General features: G+C 45.8%; 1 long non-coding RNA gene across 1 annotated transcript; it reads left to right on the forward strand.

Moving 5' to 3' along the window:
• Positions 1-1,464: 1,464 nt before the first annotated feature.
• On the forward strand, positions 1,465-16,985 carry LOC149316700 (uncharacterized). The gene is made up of 3 exons (XR_016280713.1): positions 1,465-1,529; positions 14,527-14,816; positions 16,884-16,985. It is a non-coding gene; the product is annotated as an uncharacterized LOC149316700 (long non-coding RNA).
• Positions 16,986-22,635: the final 5,650 nt, after the last annotated feature.

The raw sequence follows: 22,635 nt of genomic DNA on the forward strand, positions 1-22,635 counted from the left end.
TCTATGGCAGGGCAAAGTTGGGTGTTTATTCCACACAAAATTTGTACTCCCTCCCCGCAGAAATGTTAGAAAATGCTGTTTCCTGGGTAAAAAAATGATGTCTGAATTCTGAACTCAAATAAATTCTCATCAGTCCAGAATTCAGTCAGGGTTTCCTGAAACTTGACAAAGACATTTTACAATCATTTTTTAATTTTTTTCCATCTCTGCTTAAAACAGCTTCAAATAAGGAGATCCTGCTTTCAACACATTCTGTGGTACTGCAACGAATCAACAGAAGCACCATACTCCTGGTACATGATGCTCATATTTTCTTGAGGTTTTCTACTATGTAGTTTTTAAAATTTATCTAGGTTTTGAATTATTGATAAAAATTGATGTATAATGTTACTCTTCCCAGTATGTGATAACCTTTGTCTGAGGTATTTCCTTGCTGTTGTCTTTTTGTATTGGTTACTGACTGTAATAAATTTCATTCATTCACCTTTTCTTGCAGAGCTGAGAAGAGTTCTGTGCTTTTCAACTGTGTTCCAATTTGACAGTACAACAGATAAATGTCCATTGTAGAAACAGATGTACATCTAAAAATATAGGATGAAGTTTTTACAACCTGATAGTACTGTGTAGAACACTGGTGATTATAAAAAAAAAAAGCATTAAATTTTAGATGAATGTGCAATGAACACAGGTAGGTTTGTATTAATTCTTCAAAGAGTCTTGCAAGTTGATGGATGCACATCATTTGCCTACTGTCAGTTTCATATCAGCATCTTTTGAGTCAGAAAATTTGACACCCCTTGTTCTAATCACATTATTTTGCCATATCAAATGGACAAAAAAATGACGATGATTCCCCTGGTGAATCAACTATTCCTTACAAAACATTTTCAACAAATTTAGAGCAATGATGTCGCTCCCATGAAGTGTTACCTAAACACTATATATTGATAGTGGGCTGCGCTGCTTAAGCTCTGACATTTTCTTACATCATTTCTCCATGTTAGCAAAGATTCCTGAATCACTTCCTGAGGAAAAAAAGAGACTCAAATGTGTAATTACTGCAGATCAAATTATTATATCCTGTGTAATCCTGGCATTTGTAATTTGGTGAGATATTCATCCTGGACTGCCAGAGTGCTCTAGTGCATCACCAAATTACAAATCCTAGGTTTCCACAGGATGGCGTCATGGGAGTTAAAGTGGTGTCAAACTGCTTTCATTCTGAAATGTGGCTGCATCCTGGAACTAAGGCAACTCACAACAGTGTTAAACAGTATCAGTCTCTGCATAGGGATAAGAAGGAAAGCTGTTTCTGGGGGCCATTTTGACTAGGTGAATTTTTAATTTTTAAAAAACTTTGGAGTGTATGTTTGTTGCTGAAGGGGTGGGACTTCTATGAGTCACTTTTGTGAGTCACTGGGGGTGGAGCTAGCAGCCTAACTCTATATAGCTGCTGCCAGAAGCTTTCCAGTCCAGTCATTGCACAGGGAGAAGAAAGAAAGCTACTTCTGGGCAGCCATTTTAACTGGGTGAGTTTTTAAAAATTTTTAAAATTAAGAGAGTGTGTTGCTGAGGGAGTGTGGCTTCTGTGAGTCACTGGGGGACAAAGCTAGCAGCCTAACTCTGTATAAGTGCTGTCAGAAATGCGCATCTAACGGAGTGCTAATTTTAAAATTCAAGGAAGACTCAGAGCACAGGGCAAAAGGTGAGCTGGGAAGGATGTTTGAAAGGTTCTGCTTTAATTTTTCACTTTGTTTTCTTTAAGAGGCTTGTGGGGGCTTTTGCTCAGAGGAAATGAGTCAGAGACTTGCGTTTGGAAGGAGCTAGCAGCCAGGAACTCTCTAGATAGTTATAGCCCCAGTCGATTAAACTCACTGACAGCTTGGTGAAAAGGACAGGCCAATAAGGATGCTTTATGCAGGTGTTTAATGGGGGACTTTTTGAGGGGGAAGCACACATTTTCAATGCCTATTTAAGACTTCTCAATATGGACACTGAGGGAGCTGCTGTTACAGTCACCTGCAATACTTGTGGGATGTTTGTCTTCTTGCCTATGGATGTGGGGAACTTCATCTGCACAAAGAGCAAGCTGATAGCCCTGTTGGAGACCTGGGTATTTACACTTCAGCATACAACAGGTTTTCCAGGACAGAACAAAATGGATGCTCTTGGATGGGGAACACATAGAGCAAGTTGCTAGGGAGGAAGTCACATAACATATAGAGGAGACAATTGGAGGAAAGTCACACACAGAAGTTGGGAAACCGGGTATTGTTCTATGAGCTTGCAGCTACAGAATCCACTTGAAGTTCTCTCCCTTATCAGGGGTGATGAGAAAGAGCAGCAGGGACAGTCCTCAGGGACAGTGCAGCAAACACAAGTACAACTGCAAGGGACAGCTGCTGCAGTGCCTCAGGGAAGGCATGTAGTGGTGGTGGTGGGGCCTCCTTGCTGAGAGCAATGGTTTGTGGACCTGACAAGATGTCTCTGGAGGTGTGTTGTCTCCCTGGGACAAAAATGTGACAGTGAGGTTGATAAGACATGTCAAGCCTACTGACCATTACCCCTTCCTTTTGGTCCTTGTTGGAACCAGTGGCACATCCCTCAGAATATTAAAAGCGATTATGAGGCTCTGGGTAAGAAGGTGAAAGAGTAGGATGCACAGGTTGTTATCTCATCTCTTTTCCCAGTTGACAGGCATGGTCCAACAAAGAAGAGCAAAATAGTGAATGTGAACAACTGGCTCCGCAGATAGTGTCACTGAGAACGTTTCTTGGATTCCTGGATTTTTGGATCATAGGCTACGGTTTCAGGAGGGCGGGACTTCTGACAAGGGTTGGGTTGCACCTCATGCCAGTTGACAGAAACGATTTTGCACAAAAATTGATCAGGAGGGCTTTAAAATGAATTATGTGGGGAAGGGGGACAGTATTTTGGAAGGCAGGAGTACATCAAGGGGAGGATATAATAGTTAAACTGTTATAGAGGGAACAAGGTAAATAGTGCAAGGACCCAACAGTGGCAGGGGAACAAAGTTTACATAGGCAGTTAGGGTAGAGGATTCATGGTCTTAGATGTTTCTACACTAATGCACAGAGCATGGGAAATAAACAAGATGAACTTGAACTCCCAGCACAACAAAGCAAATATGATGTACTAGGCATCACTGAAACCTGGTGGGATGAGTTTGTCAGGAAATGACATTGGTGTGACCACTAGGGGGAGCTGTTGTGCAGATAATTTACAGCTCCAGTGGCAGCTAATGTGTCAGCATTCAAACAATGCATCATCGGAATGTTGATGCAACTGTCAACTGTCAGTTCTCAACTGTCACTGAGAGGCAGTGAGACAGTTGGTGCCTGAGAATGGGCTGTGTCTGTTAGAAACTCTATACCCCAAAAAGTCTAGTCTTTCAGTGTGGAAATGGCATTTAGACAGTTTTACATACAGTTGGTTATCCAACAGTCTCTTGAGTACCTCTCTGACCAATTTAATGTGGCTATCCAAGTCCTTGGAGTAAATAAGCACATCATCCAGATATACTAGGACCCCCTCGAATAATAAGTCATGTAGTACCTCGTTAATATGCCTCATGAAAATCCCAGGGGCCCCAGATAAACCAAACGGGAGAACAAGGTACTCAAATGCCCCCAGGGGGCAATTAAATGCAGTCTTGTATTCATCCCCCTCTTTGATGCGCACACGATAGTAAGCATCCCTTAAGTCCAGCTTGGTAAAAGCCTTGCCTGTGACCAACTGTCCCAGCATGTCCTTCATTAAAGGCAAGGGGTATTTGTTGGTACTACAAATCCCATTCAAATTGCGATAGTCCGTGACCAACCGTAGAGAGCCATCCTTCTTTTCCCTGAAAAAGACAGGAGCGGCAAAGGTCGAAGTTGATGGCCTAATAAACCCCCGGGCCAAGTTCTTTTCAATAAACTCCTTTAAGGTGGTTAGTTCCCTTGGGGTCATTGAGTACAACTTAGGCTTAGGCAACGGCGCCCCCGGCTCTATTTCAATGGCGCAATCCGTCTCTCTATGTGGAGGCAGTACATCACATTCCTTGGCTTCAAAAACCCCCTGCAAATCTTGATAGCACTGAGGGAAGGAATCCGCTCCCTCCCCAACACAGTCTATCATCCCCTCTCCTTGCACAGTCTCTAAATGGGCAGCCGCCTCCTTTGGAATCAATCCCAGGCGTGGCACCGGCGGGAGGAGAGGAGGAAGCACAATAGCCTGGTCAAGGCAATGCTCTCTGCAGATTGGATCATCAAAAATCAATTGTCTGTCCCTCCATCTTAAGGAGGGGTTGTGGTAGTGCAACCAGTCTATTCCCAGCATTAAATGGTAGTTGTAAGTGTGCCCCACCACCAACTGGAGTTGTTCCAAATGGTCTGCCACCCCAAGCCACACAGGGGCGGTTTTCCTCTCTGCTGCTTGCCCACCCATCAAAAACCCATCCATCTGCGCGAAAGGTATGGGCTCTTGTAAGGGGTGAGTTGCAATGTCCAAACTGCTGACCACAGCAGGGTTTATCAAGCACCTGGTGCACCCACAGTCAATGGCCGCAATCAGTTGCATGGCCCTTTTCTTTGGCCCCACCATCAAAGTCACAGTCAATGAAAACAGGGGGACACCCCCACTCACCATTCGCACGTGGCTTTCTGTTTCATCAGCCTGCCTTTCGCCACTTTCTAAGGCAGGCTCAGGTAGTTTAAAGGCCCTTCCTCAGGCTCTGAACTTCCACTGTCTGTCCAGACTTCTGATTCCCCTTCCTCCGCTGCTTGCAGGCTGCGATCAGCTGAAGTCTTTTTCTCTGGCTTGCTTTTTTCCCCTTTAGCCGCTTTGCCGGGGGGGGGGGGCTGCGGGGGGTTGGGTTTCCTCTCTTGGCCCTTGTCAGGACAGGCTGCAATTAAGTGGCCTTTATTGCCGCGCTTCAAACACAGGCCCAGCCTGCGTCTTCTCTCCCACTCGCTCTCCGCGGAGCTTCCTTGCCCTTTAGCTTTTGGGGCTGGGGCCCTGTTTCCCTTCCCTTTGGAATCTTTCACTCTCCTCTGAGTCAGCATCTTGACCTCCTGCTGGATGGCCTCCGCCTCTCCAGCCAATCTGATCCACTCCATGGCGGTGGGGGGGTTGCCTCTAGTGAGAGCCCATCTCACAATCTCCGGATGCAGTCCCTCTTTAAAGTACTGAATCTTCATGCCCTCGGTGCAGTCAGGCACTTGGGCCACTAAGCTCCTGAACTCCATTGCATATTCAGACACCGACCTGGATCCCTGATCCAAAGCCTTAAGTTCAGCCAGGGCGATGCTAGCTCGAAAGGGATCTTCAAATCTTGCCCTTAGAGCTCTCATAAACTCTGCTAGGCTTCTCAGCTCAGTGGCCTGGCAGTCGTATAGCTGCACCAGCCAGTTCGTAGCCCCCCCCCTTGAGGTGTCTAGCCACACACTTTACTTTGGCTGTCTTGTTGGGGAAGGTGGGTCCCCACTCCTCCATGTGGTCTGCCACTTGCGATAGGAAGTAAGGCAGTGTTTGGGGATCCCCATCAAACTTGACTCCCAGCCTCCTAGCCTGGGCCTCCTGCGCTCTGTCTTGGGGGGGGGGGCGCCGGTGGGGGACCCTGGGGCAAAGCCTCTTCCTCCCCAGCTCCCGCGCCAGCTCCAGCCCCTGGGGGCAGCACTGCCGGGGCAGGGGCCGGTCCTGCTCCTGCTCCTGCTCCCCCTCCTCCTTCACCCGTGAGCCGTTGGAGGACCTCTAGGATCGTGGCTAGGGTGCCCTGGACCCCCTCCATGTCCACCGTCAGCTGTTGTACCTGCGTCTCCAAGTCGGCTTCCTCACCAGGAGGCAGCTGCAGCGGCTGTGTGAAGCCTGTGTTCCAGTCCGACCAGCGCGCAGCACGCCTTCACTCCTTCGTTCCGGGTGGCGCCACTGGCAAGCCAAACCACTGCCCAGGTGCCAGTGGGGTCTGTGGCAACTGCTGCCTCACCGCCTTTGGCACGGCCCCGGTTCCTCAAGCCTCCGTCTGAGTGTCCTCCATGGCCTCGGTCGTTTGGCTTTCCTTGGAGGATGCAGTTTCCCCCTTGGCCTCCTGGTCCGTCATGGTTGTTGCAGAAATTGGTGTGGTGAGTCTCAGCTAACTGTCAGAGTTAGCACCCAGAACCCCAGACCATCAACCAGTCAGTTTGATGATATAACCAACAGAACTTTATTGATAGATCCAGAATCAGACATGTGCCTCACTCAGCTTCTTAGCTGAGACTAACCACACCCCTCCCACAGACAAAGTAACAGAATTCCCAAAAGGCAAAATCCCCTCCCATGCAGAAACCCACCAAGCGAAGCCCCTCCTGGTTCCCACAGAACTGAAAGCACATTCCCCGCTCAGAGAGCCAGGCCCTCAAGGTCACCCGATAAGACACCTGGCCCTGCTATGCACTAAACATCACTATCTACATTACTAACTGCAGCTAAAGCCCCATCATCCCCAACTACTATACCTCAACCCTAATCACTATCTGGTAGAATACTAACAGGATTCTAACAGTTACTGAGAGACAGTTGGTGCCTGAGAGTGGGCTGTGTCTGTTACTGAGAGGCAGTGAGATGGTTATGTGTTACTGTGGCTGCCTCAGAGGTTGTGTTATTGTTGGTTGGTGTAAATAGTGTGTATTAGGGATGGATGTCCAATACACTGTGTATATCTATGTTGTAAATACTGCAAAGGAAGATTAAAGCCCTTGTTTAGAGTGAAGACTTGTAAGAGTCATTATTAGTTGAAGACATCTTCACAGATTCCTTCTTTTTGGCGTCCTGTCGACGTGGATGAACTCTGCAGGTGGTCATGGTGGACACTGCACGTCATTTCCATAGGTCCCAACAAGGGATATGGGTGCAGCACACGAGCCACAACAGAGTCTCCTGACTGGAATGTAGCAATAGAGGCATATAACCTTTTTAAGAGAAATAGAAAAAAACAGTAAAGGAGGAAGAATAGCATTATATGTCAGGTATGTTTACAACTGTGAAGTGTTCCTGGACAAATCCTGGAAGCCAGGGAGAGAACATCTGGATAAAAATTAAAGCAAACAACATTTGCTCTCCTTCAGTCTGTTGGGAACTCTTCTGTTCTCCAGGAATTCCCAAAGATTATTGCCAGTGGTTCTGAGATTACTTCTGCCAGCTAGCTCTTTTAATACAACTGGATGTAGTTCATCTGGTCCTGGAGGCTTGAATTCATTTGGACCAGCCAAGTATTCCTGCACTACCTCTTTACCTATTCTGTGATGTATTTCCCCTACTGCATCTGCTCCATTTACCATACATTGAGCACTGTACTCCTTGTCAGACAAGACCAAGGCAAAGAAAGTATTAAGTAGTTCTGCTTTTTCTCTGTTCTCTGTTAGCATTCAGGTGAAACAGATGGCCCCAATGCAGCTGCCCCATTTAAGGCTTGATTGGGGCCGTGGCAAGCAGACTCACAGCCCCAATCCAGCCAGCTCCTACCCTAAATAGGGCGGGTTACAGACGGGCAAAAAGGGGTGTGTTCATGACGTCATGAAGGTGTAGCCTTCAGACGGCCCTTACCTGAATGCCATCATGAACGCACCGCCCGTACGCCCCAAGCGGGAAGAAGCAGCATTAAAAAGGTGCCGCTTTTCCCCGCTTCTTTTCTATATACTGTGCAACTGTGCATCTCCGTCTATAAGCTGCTGCACCGGTATGCCAGAATTGTTACGCCGCTAATTTAAGTTGCCCATTTAAAAGCTCCGTGTCTGCTGCGTCGCATAATGAGTCGGGGTCCTGGAACATGCGCAGTTTGCACCGAGGCTCTAATTAGAGCGTCAGATGCCATGCAGATGTGGAAGCTGCAGCACAGCTGCACTCTATTTTAATGTTCGTAACCCTAACCCTAGAGCAACATGTACGCATGCGCTGCTAGAATTGTGGAAAGTTTGGAATTTAAAGTGAACCCCTACACACATTTCTGCGCCATTTCCACCTAACAATAAAAAAACGCTAAAACTTTAAATATTTACATATGTACAAGGGAGGTGATGGGGGATGGCAGGGGGACAGCGGTGGCAGCAGCGACAGCTGTGGCTGTGCATTGCAGATTCAGCAAGAGCGCAGGGACCAAAGGAGAGGAGGCATCCATGATGCTGGTGACACTAGCAACGTGCAAGCGGACAAGGATGCCAACACCAGCTGATCACCAGCTGGCAGGAGACCACCATTGTTCTTGGGTAGGGCGGGGAGAAAAGTTTAAAGGGGCCTGGGCACTTTAAATGTGCACATATGCATTCTGCCGCCGGTGCTGAGCGCCGCAGCTGCGCAGCTGTGCATCCGCCAGTCGGCAAAAGGGGAAAAAAAAGCCGCGTTTTTGGCCGCCCGTGCGGAAGCTGCCTCTCTCTTTGCAGCGTCCTGCGAGACGGCGGTATGGAAGCTGCGGGTAAGAAACGGCCCCAGGTGAGGCGTCTTCACTACCCCCAGTGTGGAAGCCCCATACACCTGAGCCACGCCCACAGGGCGGGCGGTCTGAAGGCTCCGTATTCAGGGGAAGACACCTTCAAGACGTCTTCCCCTGCCTGTCTGTAACCCGCCTAGGAGTGCTAAAAATCCGCTCCTATTTGGGGCAGAAAAAAGCCATCCCTTTGTCTCTACAACCAGCTTTTCAAAGAATCATAGTAGCATAGAGTTGGAAGAGACCATGAGGGCCATCCAGTCCAACCCCCTGCCATGCAGGAACTCTCAATCAAACCATCCCTGACAGATGACCATCCAGCCTCTGATAAGACCTCCAAGGAAGGAGATTCCACCACTCTCCAAGGAAGTGTGTTCCACTGTCGAACAGCCCTTACTGTCAGGAAGTTCCTCCTAATGTTGAGGTGGAATCTCTTTTGCTCCGGGTCCTGTTCTCTGGAGCAGCAGAAAACAAGCTTGCTCTCTCTTCAATGTGACATCCCTTCAAATATTTAAACAGGACTATCATATCACCTCTTAACCTTCTCTTCCCCAAGCTAAACATCTCAGCTCCCTAAGTCGTTCCTCATAGGGCATGGTTTCCAGTTGCCCTCCTTTGGACATGTTCCAGTTTCTCAACATCCTTTTTGAATTGTGGTGCCCAGAACTGGACACAGTATTCCAGGTGGGGCCTGACCAAAGCAGAATAGAGTGGCACTATTACTTCCCTTGATCTAGACACTATACTTCTATTGATGCAGCCTAAAATTGCATTGGCCTTTTTAGCTACCTCATCACACTGTTGACTCATGTTCAACTTATGGTCTACTTGGACTCCTAGATCCCTTTCACATGTAATCTTAAGCTAGGTGTCCCCCATCCTGTATCTGTGCATTTTGTTTTTCTGCCCCAAGTGTAGTACCTTACATTTTTCTGTGCTGAATATCATTTTGTTAGCTTTGGCCCCGCTTTCCAGTTTATTCAGGTCGATTTGAATCTTGTCCTCTGGGGTGTTAGCTACTCCTAATTTGATGACATCTGCAAATTTGATAAGTATGCCCCTAATTCTGTCATCCAAGACATTGATAAAGATGTTGAATAGCACTGGGCCCAAGACAGACCTCTGTGGGACCCCACTGGTCACTACTCTCCAAGATGAAATGGAACCACTGTTGAGCACCCTCTGTGTTCGGCCAGTCAACCAATTACAAATCCATGTAACAGTTACCTCGTGTAGCCCACATTTTACAAGCTTCTTTGAAAGAATGCCATGGGGAACCTTGTGAAAGGCCTTTCTGAAATTTCACTGACTCCAGGGCGAGTGGCCATGCCTCTAAGTTGCCTGCAAGCTGGCTGGTGTGTAATCACTGGCATGACTTCCAGGCAACTTGGGGGTGTGGGGTATCTAAACACCACGCGCCCAAGCTGGCACAAAGCTGGTTTAACGTGGCCATCTGTTTCAGCCCATTGTTCATCTTCTCTATTCAGCAACCCTATCATTTCCTTGTTTTTCTTTGCTACAGACAAAATCAAAAACACCCTTTTTATTCTTTTTAACCTCTATAGCAAGCTTAAGCACATTCTGTGTTTTTGCTTTTCTGAATTTCTCTCTACACGAACTGACTATTTGTTTGAATTCTTCTTTGGTGCTTTCCCACTTTTTCCATTTCTTGTACATGTCCCTTTGAAAGCTTAGCCCAGTTCAAAGTTCTTTAGACATCCATCCTGGTTTCTTTAGACCCCGGCCATTCTTCCTCCTCATTGGAACTGTTTGAAATTGTGCCTTCAATATCTTAAGAAACTCCCATCCCTGGTCTCTATTAGTATTTCTGACCAGACCATCACTGTGAGGATTTTCCTAAGTTAACTGAAATCAGCTTTCCTAAAGTCTAGAATGTGTGTCTGACTATGCTTACTTTCCCCTTTCCATTATAGAACAAACTCCAGGAGAATATGGTCACTCTCACCTAAGGATCCTGCCACTTACACCCCATTAACCAGATCATCGCTGTTGGTGAGGATCAGATCTAAAATAGCTGATCCCCCAGTTGCCTCTTCCAACTTCTGGACACTGGAATTTTCTGCAAGAGATTTGTACCACTTACCAATGTACTAAGCAGATTACAAAGTGTAAGATAATTGCCTCCAACAAGGTGGGTACTAATTTTAGCAACCTATGGAAGGATGCCAGACTGAGTCAAACTGGAGTCCCTGGCTGGTATTGAACTCACAATCTTGTGGTTTGTGAGTGAGTGGCTGCAGTATATAAAGCTACTCCACCTTCCTTCCTGTTTGGTCTGTTTCTCTTAATTAGGTTATTACTACATTCCAAACATGAAATTCATCATACCAGGTTTCAGTTATGCCTATAATATCATATTTGCTTTGCTATGCTATGAGTTCAGGTTCCTTGTGTTTAGTTCCCATGCCCTGTTCATTAGTATAGAGACATCTAAGAACACAGGCCATTCCACCTCTCTGTCATTTAAAGGTTTTATTCCCCTCCTACTGTTGAGTTCATGTGCTATTTGCCTTGTTAACATTTGGACTATTATCTCCAGCACTTGATAAACTCCTGCCCTTAAGACTTCTCAGTATGGACACTGAAGGGCCTGCTGCAGTTACCTGCAGCACTTGTGGGATGTTTGTCTTCTTGCCTAGAGATGTGGGGAACTTCACCTACACCAAGTGCAAGTTGGTAGCCCTCTTGGAAGAAAAAGTCCAGCAGCTCAAGGCCCAGGAATCTACACTTCAGCATCCTAGGAAGCAAGTGCTTTTCCTAAACAGAACGGACCAAAGGGACTTGGATGGGAAAAACACAGAAGAGGTTGCTGAGGAGGAGGTGGTCACTTCACATACAACAGAAGGAGATGGTTGGAGGAAATTCACACACAGAAGTAGGGAAACCAGGGCACGTTCTGTGAGCTTGCAGCTGCAGAATCGATTTGACTCTCTCTCTATTATCAAGAATGATGAAGAACAGTAGCAGGGACAGAGCAGGGGGTCCTGGGAGTACCACCAAAGGGAACAGCTGCTTCTAAGCCTTAGAGGAGGTGTGTGGTGGTTGTGGAGGACTCCTTGCTGAAAGGCACAGGTTTGTGGGTCTGACAAGATGTCTTGGGAGGTATGCTGCCTCCCTGGCACAAAGATCTGTGATGTGACAGAGAGGCTGACAAGACTTGTCAAGCCTACTGACCATTATCCCTTTCTTTTGGTTCATGTGGGAACCAATGATACTGCAAGGCACAGCCTTCAGAACAGAAGGGATTACGAGGCTCTGGGTAGGAAACTGAAAGAGATGGATGTGCAGGTTGTCATCTCATCTCTTCTCCCAGTTGAAGGGCATGGTCCAGGAAGGAAGAGGAAAATAGTGGATGTAAACAACTGGCTCTGTAGATGGTGTCAACAGGAACTGTTTGGATTCTTGGATCATGGGCTATGGTTCCATGAGGAGAGGCTTCTGGCAAGGGATGGGTTGCATCTCACACGAGTTGGCAAAAACGTCTTTGCCAGTAGTCTCAAGAATTTGATCAGGAGGGCTTTAAACTGAGTTATGTGGGGGAGGGAGACAGCAGGGATGGAGAAAATAGTCAAACTGTCATAGAGGGAACAAGACAAACAGTGCAAGGACCCAACAGTGGGAGGCAAAAAAACTTGTACAGGAAGCAAGTAAAGGGAACACATGGTCTTAAATGTCTGTACACTAATGCACAGAGTGTGGGAAATAAGCAAGCTGAACTTGAACTCCTAGTACAATAAAGCAAATATGATATAATAGGCATCACTGCAACCTGGTGGGATGAGTCTCATGATTGGAATGTAGGAACAGAGGGGTACAATCTTTTCAAGAGAAATAGTCCAAACAGGAAAGGCGGAGGAATAGCATTATATATCAGGGACATTTACGCCAGTGAAGAGATCCAGGACATTGATCCTGGAAGTCAGGTGGAGAGCATCTGGATAAAAATTAAAGGGGAGGGAAACAACAAGGATGTTATGGTGGGAGTCTACTACAGGCCCCCGAATCAGACGGAGGAATTGGATGATGCCTTTCTAGAACAGATGACCACACACGCAGAAAGGAGAGATGTAGTAGTGATGGGGGACTTCAACTATCCTGATATTTGCTGGAAGTCAAACTCCGCCAAATCCTCAAGGTCTAGCAAATTCCTCACTTGCCTTGGAGACAGTTTCATTGTCCAAAAGGTGGAAGAGGCAACAAGGGGGTCAGCTATTTTGGATCTGATCCTAACCAACAGGATAACCTAGTTAATGGAGTGCAAGGGGTGGGGTCCTTAGGTGGAGTTTGTTATACAATGGAAAGGAGAAGCCAGGCATAATCAGACACGCCTTCTAGATTGTAAGAGAGCGGATTTCAGTAAACTTAGAGAAAGACTGGGGTCCCATGGTCAGGAATACTAAAAGATAAGGGAGTTCAAGACGGATGGGACTTTCTCAAAAGGGAGATACTGAAGGCACAATTTCAAACAGTTCCAATGAGGAAGAAAAATGGTAGGTGTCTCAAGAAACCAGGATGGATGACTAAGGAACTTTCAGCTGAGCTAACTTTTAAACACAGCATGTATAAGAAATGGAAAAACAGGGAAATCACCAAAGAGGAATTCAAACAAATAGCAAGCACATATAGGGGTAAAATCAGAAAAGCTAAAGCACAGAATGAACTCAGGCTTGCTAGAGAAGTTAGAAACAATAAAAAGGGCTTTTTTGGATATGTCTGCTGCAAAAGGAAGAAGGAAACGGTAGGGCCACTGCATGGAGAAAATGGCAAAATGCTAACAGAAGACAGAGAAAAGGCAGAATTACTCAACACCTTCTTTGCCTCCGTCTTCTCAGAAAAGGAAAAGAGTGCTCAACCTGAGGATAATGGAGCAGAGGGGAATTTCAGCACAGAATAAGTAAAGAGATAGTAGAAGAATACCTTGTTAATCTAAATGAATTTAAGTCTCCAGGACAGATGAACTACATCCAAGGGTATTAAAAGACCTGGCAAATGTAATATCAGAGCCATTGGCAATAATCTTTGAAAACTCCTGGAGAACAGGAGATGTCCCAGCAGACTGGAGGAGGGCAAACGTTCCCATCTTCAAAAAGGGGGAAAAGGAGGATCCCAACAATTATCGTCCAGTTAGTCTGACATCTATACCAGGAAAGATTCTAGAGCAGATCATTAAACAGAGTCTGTGAGCATCTAGAAGGCAATGCCATAATCACAAAAAGTCAACATGGGTTTCAGAGAAAGAAGTCATGCCAGACAAATCTTATCTATTTCTTTGATAAAATTACCAGCTTGGTAGATGAAGGGAATGCTGTGGATATAGTATATCTTGATTTCAGCAAGTCAAAGTTTCCAGATCTTTCACCATTTTGGTTGCCCTCCTCTGGACATGCTCCAGCATTATTTTTAATTAATTACTTTTTAACCCTTTTTAAATTGGGTTCCCAGAACTGGTCACAGTATGTCAGGAAAGGCCTGGCCAAAGCAGAATACAGTGGCACTATTACTTCCCTTGATCTACACACCATGCTTCTATTGATGCAGTCTAGAATTGAATTGGCTTTTTTAGCTGCTGCATCACACTGTTGACTCATGTTCAACTTGTGGTTTACTAGGACTCCTACACTCCTTTCACATGTAGTCTCATTATGCCAGGTATCCCCCATCATATATCTATGCATTTCATTTTTTATCTATAAGTGCAGTACTTTACATTTCTCCCTGTTCAAGTTAATTTTGTTAGTTTTGGCCCAGCTTTCTAATCTAGACAGGTCATTTTAAATTTTGATCTTCTCCTCTGGGCTATTTGCTACTGCTTCTAATTTGGTGTCATCTGCAAATTTTATAAGCATGCCCTCTATTCATGCCCCTGAATTCGATATAGCATATGAATATTGTTTTTGTTTAGTGCATATAGTTTTGTTCACACATTCATGTATCATAATATTTTAACATTTTATAAGGAAAAAGCTTTCCTCCTCTTCCTCCTTTATCTCCTCACTCAGTAAGACACCCCAAAAGCCCTCCTTATCTCTTCTCTTCTCTTCCAGGACAGAAGAGGTTTGGGAAGCTGACCAGGAGGTGGGAGTCAGGGCCTCCAAGTCCTGTGCCCCCTCTCCCTGAGCAACTCTTAAATACCACCTGGAGGTCCACCACACAGTTTGAGAACCACTAAGTTATATGTTTTGGGACTATTCTTTTTGTACATTCATCAAAACATTTTCATTTTAGCAGAACAAATAACACTATTAGTATCTATGCTTCTCCAATAGCAGGATCGGCTGGAAGATAGAAAGAAGGAAAAGAGAAGGAAAGAGAACAGAGAAGAAGTAGCAGAAGGGTAAGAGAAGGGAAAAAAAAGATGACAACAGAGAAATATGATAAAATATCTGAACTCTGCCTTCTCTACCATGAAATATTCTAGATCATTTATTTCTGAAAAAGCACTATCTAACTCTCTTTGTATGTGTGTGTGTGCAGTGGGAAAGAACATTTAGATCTTCTCCAATACTCAATAATTTTAATTAACACACAACACACATTTATTATTAATGTTGTTGTTGTTGTTGTTATTATTATTCTTATTGTTATTGTTATTCCTTCCTTTCTCCCAGCACAGGGACTCAAGGAGGCTAACAAAATTTAAAACGTCCCAAGTTAAAAACAAATCATTAAAAATACAAAATTTAAAAACAATTAATCAATTTCAAAAAGTTAAAAATATTACATGTTGAAATTTAAAAACTCTTTAAAAACCCTTTTAAAAATTCTTACCGCACCCATGTCAGTGTGGGAAAGCCTGGCAGCATAAAAATGTTTTTGTCTGCTGCTGAAATGAAAGCAGGGATGAGACAGCCTGGCCTCTGTAGGGAGGGAATTCCAAAGCCTGGGAGCTACCAGTGTCCTCTCTCTTGTTCCCACTAAACACACCTGAGAGGAGGGCCTCTCTAGATGATCTCAGTGTTCTAGTGAGTTTGTAAAGGAAGATATTGGCCTTCAAATAGCCTGGACCCAAGCCATAGAGCAGCAGTTCCCAACCTTTGTTGGGCCACAACCCCCACTGGTGATGAAAGTCCTGCCTGCGGCCTCCCTGATTGGTTGGGAGGCCGGGAAGGGGCGGGACTTTCAGGCACCTACAAGCCCCAGCGGCCTTTGCATCCAGAAGTCCCGCCCCTTCCTGACCTCCCAACCAATTAGGGAGGCTGCCGGGGGAAGGGGTGGGACTTCCGGCTGCAAAGGCTTCTGGGGTTTGCATCCCGTCCCCTTCCCCCTCTCTCTGCCATTGTCTGGCAACCACGGAAAGAAGGGGAGGAGGAAGGAGCCCTGACCCTGTCCTCTGCTCCCTGTGGGTGCCTGGCAGCCACAGAGAGAAGGGGAGGAGGAAGGAGCCCCGACCCCGTCCCCTTCTCCCCGTGGGTGCTGGTGCCAGTGCCAGCACCAGCAGGGAGAAGGAGAGGGGGGAAGCAGGGAGGGATTCCCAACCTGGCGACCCCCGAGAAAGGGTCGAGCGACCCCCAGGTTGGGAACCCCTGCCTTAGAGGGCTTTATAGGTCAAAACCAGCACATGAAATTGTAACTGGAAATGGACCAGCAACCAATGGAGCTGTCGCAACAAGGGAATTGTATACTCTTTGTAGCCAGCTCCGCTTAACAACCTGGCTGCAGCTTTTTGAGCCACCAGAAATTTCCAAGCACTATTCAAAGGCTGAACATGTTCACTATTCAACACAGAGTACATTACTGTAATCTAAATGCAATATAAGAAAGGCATGTACCACCGTGGCCAGGTCTAATTTTTAGCATCCCCAATCTAGATATATGCTGCTTACAGTTCAGTAGGAGAATTTGGGAAGTGGGATAAAGATAACTATATTCAAGATCCAGCTCCTGATACTACTGCTCACAGGAGGAGTTTTTAAAGAGTTTGTTAGTCAGCTGCCAGACTCCTTATAGCTAGACATTGGAAATCAGAAAAGATTCCAACGTTAGAGGATTGGATACAAAAAGTAAAGTTAAAGAATTGGATAGAATGTCATGCTATCTCAAAAATCAAAGCACGAATAAAAGGAAAGAAGAATGGAAGAAAATTTTGGATTTTGGGGAAAAGAAGTGGGGCTTAAACTTAAACCTAAACTTGTGAAATGGTTAATTTATGTTAAAAAGATAGTTATGTAAGTTATTTGCTATAATTTTCACCTGTCATGATTTATCTTGGTATACCCGCTTATAAATATTATGATAAGGTAGAAGCTGAGGATCTTGGGTTTAAGATTGTATTAAAACAAGGAGAAAATTAGAAAGAAAGAACAACAACATAAATATAATTATATGAGACAAATATTGGGATGATAGCTTTGAAGTGGATATATAATATTACATTTCATCTCTTTTTCTCCTCATAATTTAGCAAAATCAAATACTGTTCAGAAGTTAAGGGTCCCCCCCCCCAGTTACAAAGTGCACTCTTCACCACTAGAAGATTAAAAGGAAGATACAAGGGTCTAAAGAAGACAAGAAAATAAGCTTGACTGTATGCTCAATGTCAATTTTTATTTGTATTTTATGATAATTCAATAAAGATCATTTAAAAAATAATAAAGTGATTGTTACTAATGTAAGCCTCCTTTCTTTGTGTGGAATTTATATCTAAAATCTCTACTGGTATGCTTCCATATCTTGTCTTAAATTCTACAATAAAGTCTGGAGCTTTTCATACGGTGATAGAATATGACTGCTTTAAAATAATTAATCCAAGGCTAACTAAAATCAACTTGATATCCTTGAGCAGCAGCTGGCCAGGTACCCAACATTTCTTATTCACTGTTGGGCCTGCTTTAGCTGAATTTGTCCTCTCCCTAGGGCGCATCGACAGTATCTAATCCTTTTCACAGTACCTGCTCTCCTACCTATTCCCCCCCCCAAAAAAAAAACTACCTGTGTTTTTATGCAATATGAAATTTTCTGAGGGTTTATATCTTTCCAGGAAAACTCATTAGGCACTATTTATACCCACTGCAGCTGTGAAGAGAGAGGTTCTGAACTCTGGCATTTGACAGCAGGCTTTGTTTCTCATGTACATTTGCATATTAAAGTGTTTGCCTGAGATAGGCTATTGAAATTAATTCAGGATTAATTGGTGTCTTTATCTCATTAGAACAATCTAATTTAAGGATGATGAAATTGTTTAGCCTTCCGTTTGTATAATTAGATTGCTCTGAATTGCTGTCATTATTGGCTCTTTAGCATCATCTGTAGGCCTCAGACAGACAAGAGCTCCAACCTCATAAAGACCAATCATGTGTTATAGCAGAGTACTATTAACCCCTTTTAATCTAAATTCAAATGAATCAAGCCAAGGCACGATGGAAGGACTTTGTCTGTGTTCAGCAGAGATGCTCAGGTCCCCCCAGCCCATGAAATTATCCTTTTCTACTTTTTATTGTTTAGAACAGAGACCAGCATCCACAATAGGCATCTCAAGGTTGCCTCAAGGTTGATGGGGTAACCCAGAGCTTGGAAACAGTTACATAGAGAGCAACAGCATAATCCTGGAAAAATCATGACAACCTTTGCAAGAGCCAAGTGAACTTTTAATGAGTGGTCACATAAGACCTGAGGGCATGTGGAAAGGAGCAATGAAACGTAATGCTTCTTCATAGCCCCTTGCCTTGTGGATTTCCTCTTGAAGGCCAAAAAGAAAGAAGTATGCTAGCCTAAAGCAGTAAGCCAATCACCCTGCTAGCCACCATTATATTTCCCAACACCGTATCCTTTCCCAAAGTCCCTACGGTTGTCCTGAATTTATAACTGTTTGATTCAATCAATGCCAGAGTGGATTAAATCAGTTTTGGCCATCAACCAAAATGATTTCTTTTGTAAAAACCATCAAGCCACTGGGAAACCCGTTGTTTCTGGGACTGCTGAAAATTGATTTAAACTGCCTCAAGATGCAATATGCCCATAAATATGCCCATTTGGGCACTCCCACTTTGATCCAGTTGGAATCAGGCAGAAACTCTCTTTTTAAACTGTGTTTTTGCCTTGCTTTTACCTTCCTTTATTATGTATCCCCTCTTTACCTGTGCTGGTCTATGACCATAACAAAGGTAAACTGAACTGAACTGAACTGAACTGTTGGATTCAAGCTTGACCCCTCAGTACTGGTGGCTGTGCCACACAGCACCAGACTGAGTCCCATTCAGCTACCAGCCTTTCCCAAGATTGGGGCCTGGTTTATGGAACTGGTTTATGGAACTGGTAATTACTGCCCATTGCAAATCCTTTAACTCACTATCTGCTACTACCTTTTATATCTTAGCTCTTGTATGTGTATGTGACAAAGTGTTTTGCATGTGTATTGATTCTTTTCTTAATAGCTGAACTAATTTGGAACTTGCCTCTGGAGTAGTGATGTAAAGAATATTGGTCAAAATGTGAAAAACAGTAGAAATATCTGTTATTCGAAGATTTCAAAAGAATTTTAAAGAGAAGAAGTTCTGAGCACTTATTGATGAATGAGTAAGAATTTTGATTTTTAATCATTTCCAATCGAAGTGAAGGGACGGGACCTTTCAACTGACAATTCGATGGCTAGGATTTGCGTATTTTGCGTAAGCTAAGCTACCATTCATACTGGGTTTTACCAGAGGCTATTTCCTTTGTTAGGATGATGTTCCCTCCCCCATCTTTGCCCACAGCTTTCCTTTGAAAAACAAAAGAGAACAAAAGGAGGGAGCATTTTGTGTGTAGGTGGTGGTGGATGCTTTCAGATCTTCTCCCCTTTTTCATGATGCTCTTCCATTCAAATTCTCACAGAAGAGAAGAAGGGGGTGGGGGTGAAATCCTAGGGATTCCCAAGGGTCATCTCGTCCAACCCCCTTCTTGGATACATCACACTCTCTCATTCATGGATATTCTGCACTTCTTGCCAATAATAATAATGATGATGATGTATGACAGGTTTTCCTTAGCATCACCATGAGAGAGGTGCAGAGAGAGAGTTGGCCATGCCCTGCCTCTGAGGCTAAGAGAGTATGACCCTCACAAAAGAGAAGAAGGGTCAGAGTGGGGTGCAATGGCAGGAATTCTGCCATGGATAAAGCCTAGCATTCGAAGAGATTCCCAAGGGTCATCCAACCCCCATTCTACCATGAAGGAATACCTAGGATTATAGTGTTGGAGTTGAAGCTGAGAGCATGTGACTTGCCCAAGGTCACCCAATGAATTTCTATGGTGAAGTGGGAGGCTAGAATACTAATCCCAGCTCAGCCATGTAAATCCAGAGGGAGTAAGTCATACTCTCTCGCTCATGAATATTCTGCACTCTCCTTGCCAATAATAATAATAATAATAATAATAATTGCATGATAGGTTTGCCTTATCATTACCATGAGAGAGGTGCAGAGAGTGAGTTGGCCATGTCCTGCCTCTGAGGCTGAGAGAGTGTGACCTTCACAAAAGAGAAGAAGGGGCAGGGTGGGGTGCAATGGCAGGAATTCTGCCATGGATAAAACCTAGCATTCAAAGGGATTCCCAGGGCTCATTCAACCGCCCCTTCTAACATGAAGGAATACCTAGGATTATAGGGTTGGAGTTGAAGCTGAGAGCATGTGACGTGAGAAGATCGGGCAGGAATCCCTCCTGAGAGCCTGAAAGCCAGCAAGGATGCCAAGCAAGCTTCCCTTCCTTCCCTCCTGCCACCTGGGCAAGAGAAGCAGCAGGCAGCAGCTGAGTGAGGGGGCATAGCCTGGGGCTCCTGGTCTTAAAAGGGCTCCACTCCCCCCATCCCTGAGAAGACCGGGTAGGAATCCCTCTTGAGAGCCTGAAAGCCAGCAAGGATGCCAAGCAAGCTTCCCTTCCTTCCCTCCTTCCACCTGGGCAAGAGAAGCAGCAGGCAGCAGCTGAGTGAGGGGGCGTGGCCTGGAGCTCAAACTGTACTGTGGTGATAGTCTAACAACCCTTGTGTGAGATCTGGATGCTTCTTTGATTAAGGGACCAGCATTTATGGCTGGACATGAGCTGGGAGCAAGGATTGAAGTTGTGCAGGGGAAAGGAAGATATGGCAGTAAGAGTGAAAGTTTGTTGCAATGGAAGGCGGGATAGATATTTGAAAGCTATCCCACCTTCAGTTCACTCTGTTACCCAAAATGGATTGGAGAACCTACCAGCCATGCCACAAAACCTTGCCTTGCTCCTTTGTAATGCCAGGTCGGTCAAAACTAAGACTCATATCATCCACGACCTTCTCTTAGAAGAAGAGGCCGACCTGGCTTGCTTTACCGAGACCTGGTTGGGAGAGGACAGTGCAATAACTTGGGCATAGGCCCTCCCAGCCGGGTATTCAGTCATTGAGCAGGTAAGGGGAAGTGGTCGAGGGGGTAGAGTGGCTCTGGTTCACAAAAACAACCTTACCTTGACCAGGATACCTGTCCAGAAAACAGTCCACTTCAAGTGTATGTACCTGAGCCTGAAGACCAAGGATAGTTTGGGGATTCTGCTAGTATACCGTCCACCCCATTGTCTAACAGACTCCCTAACTGAGCTGACACAGCTGGTATCAGAGTTGCTGTTGGAGTCGCTCATACTTATAAGTCTGGGCAACTTCAACATCCCACTTGAGACCAGTCTATTAAATCTCACAGGTGCGGCTCGAGAGTTCATGGAATCCATGACAAACATGGGCCTATCCCAACTGGTCAGCGGGCCTACTCATTGTGTGGGTCATACATTCGATGCGGTCTTTAGTACAGAACAGAACTATCTGGGCTCTCTGTGCCCAAGGGTTTCAAAGCACAATAGATCAGTGTCAGGTTAAATTCAATGGCCTGAAAACATCGTTCTTTGAATGCCTTGAGGACTACGGGGAGCACCCCCCGGTTAGGAAGCAGCCACCTCTTCGAGCGGCTGTGTGACCTCTGGGTCAGAGGGGACCAGCCAAGGTGGCAGGATTGCCATCCTCCAGGTAAGTCAGAGCTCTTGCCATGCTTCCCAATGCCCTTTCCTACCCTCCCTGACCCTTCCCTAATCCTCCCCTCCCTCCTGCATGGTCCCAATGGCATCCCTTCTCTTCCCATCCGCAGGCGTGCAGCCAAGATGGAGGCGGAGGGAGAGAGGGCCTCGTGCCAGGTCACCCTTTCCTGCATCCTTGGGGGACAACGATGATGATGTCCCCGAGGATGCTCCGCAGCCAGGACCAGCTGCTGTGGCCCCTCCACAGCCAGAGCAGGCTCCTCTGGCAGCAGGGAGGTCCCCAAGGGGAGGGGTGGCAGTTGCATGAGTGCAGCCCCCACGACATTCATGCCCTCCTCCTCCATGTCAGCTTGGTAACTTGAGTCTTTTCTTCCCCTTTTGCAGGACCTCCTGCTGCTGCTCCTGTTGCTGAGGAGGAAGAGGAGCCTGGCCCCAGCCGCCGCCTGCCTTGGAAGAGAGGGGACATGGCCCTGGATGCCAGGGACTTGGACAGACTCCTGCAAGAGCGGCAGCAAGGTAAGAGTGGTGGGGAAACCAGGGGAGGGAGTGGGGGCACCCAGAAACCCTGCCTGTGGGAGTGAGTGATGGGGTTCACAGCCTGCTCCTAACCATCCTCTTTGTCTTTCCCCTGCAGATCACCGGCTCGAGCGGAGAGTGTCTGCCTTGGAAGATGGCCTGCGGAAGGCGCTGGAGGCCATCCAGACTCTCCAGCAAACCATGCAGGCCATCCCCCAGTGACTGCCCGACCCACCCCCATTTCCCCCTTCCTGAAGCAGCTTCCCTGCCCTCCCCCATACCTCCCCTTCCCTGCCATCCCCTGTTGTACAGTTGAACAGTTATACATTTTTATTATTGTAAATAAAAAAGTTTATTTTTTAAAAAAGAAATTGACTCTTCATTGTGCGCAGCTGTGCCAGTACACTGTTTCTGACATTTTTTGCATAGTTGTGCAGTTTCAACATAGGCAGGATTGCAGTAGGGCAGCAATGTCCAAACTCTGGCCCTCCAGGTGTTTGGACTTCAGCTCCCAGAATCCCAGACCATAAGTCAAGGTGGCTGAGGCTTCTGAGAGCTGAAGTCCAAACACCTGGAGGGCCACAGTTTGGACATTGCTGGTTTCGGGGAACAGTGAGGCGGGCATGATGGGAGGAGGGAAGGGAAAGGGTAGGAACGATAGGGCTGGGAGGGAA

The sequence above is a fragment of the Sceloporus occidentalis genome, unplaced genomic scaffold, assembly GCF_023333645.1.
Source record: "Sceloporus occidentalis isolate IW3139 unplaced genomic scaffold, rSceOcc1.0.p SCAF_3, whole genome shotgun sequence".
NCBI lineage: Eukaryota > Metazoa > Chordata > Lepidosauria > Squamata > Phrynosomatidae > Sceloporus > Sceloporus occidentalis.